Consider the following 6,000-nt stretch of genomic DNA (forward strand, 5'->3'; position numbering starts at 1 on the left):
ATCTGGAAGCTGCCTGTGGTGTCAAGAACTTGGTGAACTTGAGCAGCAGAAGCCTTTTACAGGATGTTTTACTGGTACAAAATCCCCTAGGATTATATATTTCTGATTAGAACTTTTCACTGTTTCATCTGTTATCCAACTTCAAATACAGAGATATTTCTTGTAGAAGGCTTGATGCCTGTGCCAGCTTTCAGGGCTTGGTTCATTGGCATGTAGATGGCAAAACCAAGGTGTTTAAATTTTAGTCATAGCTTCCACTCGTAACTCATATAGAAAATGAATTTTCAGGTTCTGTAGTACAGGTTTTGCACCAGACTCTTGTAAGAAACGTTAACTCAACCATCTCTCTTAATCAGCCTCTTGGGTTTGTGTTCTTTAGAAGGTCAGACCAGGTAGCTACAATAGTTTTTTTTGACTGCAAAATATGGGGATCTTTGAGGTCATGAACATCAGGAAGCGAAAATGGGCCTTTTAGAGTTCCGAGCAATATGCACCAGCTAAGAGCCCCAGACTTGCTATTAGCCCTAGCTGGTGTTTATATGCATGGTTTAGCAAGTGCTGGCTAATATATCTTGTCTTAGATGAAACTGCAGATGGCAGGCTTTATGTCTGCCCCAGGGAACCTGGTTGGACCAGCAAAGTTGGACCAGCAACTGGACCAGCAGTTGGACCAGTGCTGGGGTCCCTGGCGCTCCCTTTCCCATGGCAGTTCCCAATGGGGCCCTTGCCCTTTAACGTGGCACTGCTTCTTTAAACTGATATAAAATACTGCCTAGTTCTCATCTTCCCTACCCAGCTATTAAAATATCCAGCAAATCCCCAGCTTCTTCTGAGCTTCTTTCCTCCTTTTTATGGTTACGGTTTAGATGTGACATTTCCCTTGGTTTTGTGAGACTGCTAAAGATATTTTGCTCCATTTTAAAGCTGTCAGTGGTCTGCGTTTAGATTTCTGTGCAGATTATATGAGACGAGTGAGGTTGCATGGTTTATAGTTTCTTTCTTTTCTAGCCCTGCCCCGCGTTGTGAATCCTGTAAACCAACACATTGACATTTTGCCTATAAAAATGATTCTATGAAATGCAGTTTCTTATATTACTTTATCATTACTAATGTTCATTGATTTCTACTAAAAATCCTTCACATAAACTAAAACACTGTATGAAAAGATACAAATATCTACAGCAAAAATGAAGAACAGTATTTCTTTTTATCACCACTGTATTTCTTTGAATCTGATTCTCAGTTACACTGAGACCACCTTAAGCTGTTCCAGAGAACAATCTATCTATCTATCTATATGTATATATATAAACACTCAGAAGTATATTAGGTACAATTTACTCCTACTTTAAGGACTATTTTCCCTGTCATTGTAGTACAAAATAGTCTTGGTTTCAGTGAGAAACTTCCCCTAATCTTGCAGATACTCAGGATGGGAAGGGCAAACATTGATTTATTTGCCAGAGATTTTAACGCTGTACATCGAAATACAAAATACTCGTCATTGGCCTATCCTAATAATTCTACATAACCAAAGGGAGAACCTAGAAGGGCTTCAATACAGCACTATAATAAGCAATTGCAGAAACGTTTATCACTTCTGATGGCAAAGATTAAAAAAAAAAAAACAACCCGCACCATTTATTCCAAAGAGGTAAGTATGACACCTTAACAATTCCATCTTTTCCTTATTGCAGACATTTCCATTTCAAGCTCTGACAACATTAAAGAAGAAATTTATTGGAGTTCATCACACAGCCTGAGTCCTGTGGAGCCAAGGTATTAATAATGATGTAGAAGTGACAGTGTCAACAGTGATTTAAATCATTTAGTCACTATGATAAACGTTGTGTTGCCCTAAAATTTCAGGGATGGACTGAGAACATAAGTCACTCATAATAAAAAACAAAGTCAGTGGCAAATGGTTTGCATTTGCAAAACCCATCATGACCCAAAATAAAAGATTGAATGAGAGGAGCTAACAAAGAAGTCATAATATCCATGAGATAAATGCTCATGATATCTCATGAGTCCATGAGATAAAGACAGATGTCCTGTGTGAATGTAGTACCTACCTTTCTACCCAAAGAAGTCAGTACTGCATATATCAACAAAGAGCGAAAGTAGAACAGGATAAAGTACAGACAGGATGTTTGATGTCTGCCAGACAGCAACTGTTCCAATCATCATTTTGGTTGATAAAGGTTTGATATGGGTCAACTCTTGATCAATCTGTTAGATGTAGCCTGGGATAAATTAGAAAACAAGACGGAGAGATGGAGAAAAAAAATCAATTTCCATCCTAAACTTCTATATTGTACATACAGGTAGGAAGAGATGCAAGAGAATGAGGAAAGAGAGGAGACATCACTCACGATGCCTGAAAGAGAATAAGAGAATTGATTTGAGAGTAATCAGGGAAACGAACAATGAGGCAACAAAAATGTTAAAAAGAAATATTGTGATCTCAGGAACCTTGGAGATAGATCTAAATTCTAATTTTAAGCCTCTAGAGGCTTAAAGAGAAGAGACACTGGGAGGATAAAGCAGCTAGGTCTCCATCTACCTATGTAAGGTACCATGAGGTCCTTCTGTAGGACATCATGTTAGGAGCTGAGAAAGCAGGGGAACAGCACAGAGGTGAAATGTCTTCAGAAGCCTTGCAGACATAATGGACATACTATGCTGTGCTCAGTCTCCAGTCTCTCTCTTCTTCTCTTGCACCCAATACACCAAATTTCCTTCCCTCCTTACTTGCTAAGCTTTTCACTCAACACCAGCTGATCTTTATCCCATCAAATCATGGTGCTCCTCAGGGCACATCTCACCTAATCAAAACATTCTCTATCAAAACCTTCCTGCATTGAAAGTATTCACAAATATTATTTTTGTTTCTAATTTTTAGTTTTTACACAATGTTGATTTTCATACATTCCTGAATTGTTCATTTCTGTTCACCTTTCAAAGATGATCAAAAAATTATTCATTCACTGAACAAGCTGTAGGAAATTTTGTTACCAAGACATTTGTCAGAAAATTTCTCATCCTCTTACAAGATCCTTCTAAGCTCTTCAGGGCCAAAATGTCTTAAGTATTCCCTCCCTTTCATCAAATTAGGAATTAAACTCACTTTACCTTGGAAAGGTAATTTTCCATCAATTTTGTGTGCAGCTGCCCAAAGTGTGATAGAAAATGTCCTTCAGCAGTTTTTATATTTCAGCCAGTAAGCCGTGGTTCTGGAAAAAAAAATTAAAAAATAAAAAAATTACAGGTGATAAGGGTGACATAAAAAGCATTTAGAAATGTACTTATAACATGGAGCTGGATGTTGTAAGACTGAAAATTATTAGTTATTTCCACCCAACTTTTTAGATTCAAAAAGAGCACTTAAAGGCAATTGAAAGATGCTGGTTGAATTTGGCATAGAGTCAGCATGGACAGAAGCAACATAAGAACAAAAAATGGCTGTGGGAAAGTTATTCTGAGTGCATTTTCATTATGCCCGAGTAGATATATGAGTACTTGTGTAAATCTGCAGTCCACGTTCATTGTCAAAAGCATGTTTCTATGTAGTCTGACTGCTGTGGTCTCAGCCCTCCTTGGAAGGATGACTGAGTCAGTGGCACAGAACAGTGGCTGAGAAGCTGCTTAAACGATTGTGCATCAGTCTTGGTGGCTCAACATAACAACTTTCTTCATCTTCCCCCAAATAAATAAAAACAAAATCAATTTATAGATTCTACCAAATTGGTATATTTGAGTATGGACAAACATACTAGCAGTGGTTCAGCTCAGGAGCACTGCCCTGGGAACACTACAGAAGAGCCTTTTTGGTTTTGTATGGCCATAAACGGGAAATACATCCTCAGCTTTAAGGGTGTAGTCCTTTAAAGACTTACCCTATAGGAACAGCTTTAGCAGAGAATAATTCCTTTAAGTGGACCTGTCTGCTGCAATGAGCAAAATAAATACTGTGTAGGTTATTTTTTTTTTTAGATCAAAAGCATAGCTTTTGCCAAATTATTTTAATTATTAAGGAATTATTTTAATTATTAAAGAATTACTTGCTGCCTTGAGCAAAATTTGGTGGAAGATGATATAAGAGAGTTTGTTCTTTAAACAGTGAATTTCTATTTAAACGTCTCTCAGATGAAATGTTATGATTTTTGCCTTTCAAAACACCGGTTCAAATGTCTAATGGAAGGTTTGCAAGGCACAAAATTAAAATTCAGCTGTTGGCAAAAACTCTGGTGGAGACAGCATTGAATGACAAAAATGGGCCAAACTCTTGAGCTTTTGTGTGCTACTTTGTGCCCTTCACTGGTACCTGAGAAGAGCAATCAGAAAAATCACGAAGTGAAGCGACATCAGTTCCTCATGATTGACTTCACCCATCAGCAGGCTGTCAGAAAAGCTGGGGGTGGCAGGGTCCCACTGTTACCTGGAGAAGCTCAGTTATTTACCGACCCCAGAGAAGGGAAACTCTTTGCTCTCTGGCCTGGGTAGTGCTGGGGCGTGCACATGCCTGTGAGACCTTTTCCTGTGCTTTTGGGCCTCCTCCTTGCCAACACTGCAGTATTTATTTGGGTTAATTTTTGTCTGCCAGCTGATTAAATGGATTCAAGCTTTTTGCACAATCAGACCACCTTCTCTTTTTCTCCCTCGTGATTTCTGAAGGTATTTGGGCAACCACAGCTGAAGCTGGGAGTTGAAAGAAACATCCAAGCCTGCTGAGGCACCAAGGGTTTCGGTGGGAATTGGCTGCTTATGGGCTCCTAAAGGGTTTCTCTGTGCTGTGTACCTCTGTTTTGGTTCCAGTGTTTAAAAATCTGACTCATACAGCTTTATTTGTCAGGGCAGATGGAGAAGGACAGGAAAGAGATTAGTTTTAGAGCTGACTTATCCTGAGGTGATAGCTCTTCGAAATGTCAGCACTATTGATGATGGGCCTGCTTCACCCACGCAATTAAACACATCTACTGAAATGTCACTGCTGCCGCCCAATGATCTGATGAACAGCTCTGGCTGGGGGATGTTCTGACACAGCACAGTCAAACTGTTGGGATGCTGCGATCTCTGTCAGACATCCACTTGGTCCACAGGTGATGAAACACCACTGAAGGCAAGGAAGGTTAGTCAGCATTACATAAAATGGTTAGTCTCTGTGTGTAATTGTCCTAACTTCACTAATATGTAGCGGATTCACATGACGCCTTCCCACAACTCCCAATGTCTGACCCATTCGACTGCCTAAAACTTGCGCTCTTAGTCTTGATTGAACAATGCCTGTGAACTCCTTTAAACAAATGACTGACAAAGTAGGCTGTCTCTTTGTTTTAATTTGGACTTTATTTACCTACTGAAGAAAACCTGCACTCTGACACGTAGCAATCTCTTATTCCTCAAGTACTATGTTAGGATTTCTTCCTGAACCTGAGCTATACCTTGAGATATACCTTGCCTTACTGTTCTGCCATAGGAAGGCTAACATAAACTGGCCCAAGGAGAACTCCCTACTGAATATCAGAAAGGACGCAAAGCTCAATATTCACTTTGGGAAAATAGGTCATGAATCTCTCCTCCACTCACATTGTGCATCTATTATTCAAAAAAAAAAAAAAAGAAAGAAAGAAAAGAAAAAGAGCTTTTAGGTTAGCCTGGCAAGAAATGTTCCAGGAAATGAAAATCTTATAACTGCTGCTGCTTGTCAAAGACCTCATGAGCAAGAAATGGAAGAAAGTCACCAAAGGAAACTTAAGATGAGTTGTGGGACCCACTGTTCATTTTCTTTTTCCGTTGCTCTTCAAGGGAATTGCTTTCACCAAGCAGTGCAAAATATCAGATAGCTGCAGACAGCTTTCTTCTGGAATTCGTGACAGACTGTTGTAAAGCAGTGTTAGATTCCACTATTCTGTGCAAGATCTGTTTTTGGAGATAGTTTGTAACATTGTGGGCCTATATTGCAAGGAAAGAATGAGCCATTTCAGCTGTCAGTCTCAC

The 6,000-nt window shown here is 39.3% G+C and overlaps 1 long non-coding RNA gene across 1 annotated transcript in view; it reads right to left on the reverse strand.

Annotated features, from left to right (window-relative positions):
* LOC118244977 (uncharacterized) overlaps positions 1 to 3,237 on the reverse strand; it is a 43,614-nt gene extending 40,377 nt beyond the window's left edge. The window contains exons 1-2 of the long non-coding RNA XR_004777727.2: positions 3,136 to 3,237; positions 2,076 to 2,246 (exon numbers count right to left, since the gene is read on the reverse strand). This is a non-coding gene — a long non-coding RNA (uncharacterized LOC118244977). The remainder of the gene's footprint in view (positions 1 to 2,075; positions 2,247 to 3,135) is intronic.
* Between the last annotated feature and the right edge of the window lie 2,763 nt (positions 3,238 to 6,000).

Source organism: Cygnus atratus, chromosome 1 (assembly GCF_013377495.2).
Source record: "Cygnus atratus isolate AKBS03 ecotype Queensland, Australia chromosome 1, CAtr_DNAZoo_HiC_assembly, whole genome shotgun sequence".
NCBI classification, from domain to species: domain Eukaryota; kingdom Metazoa; phylum Chordata; class Aves; order Anseriformes; family Anatidae; genus Cygnus; species Cygnus atratus.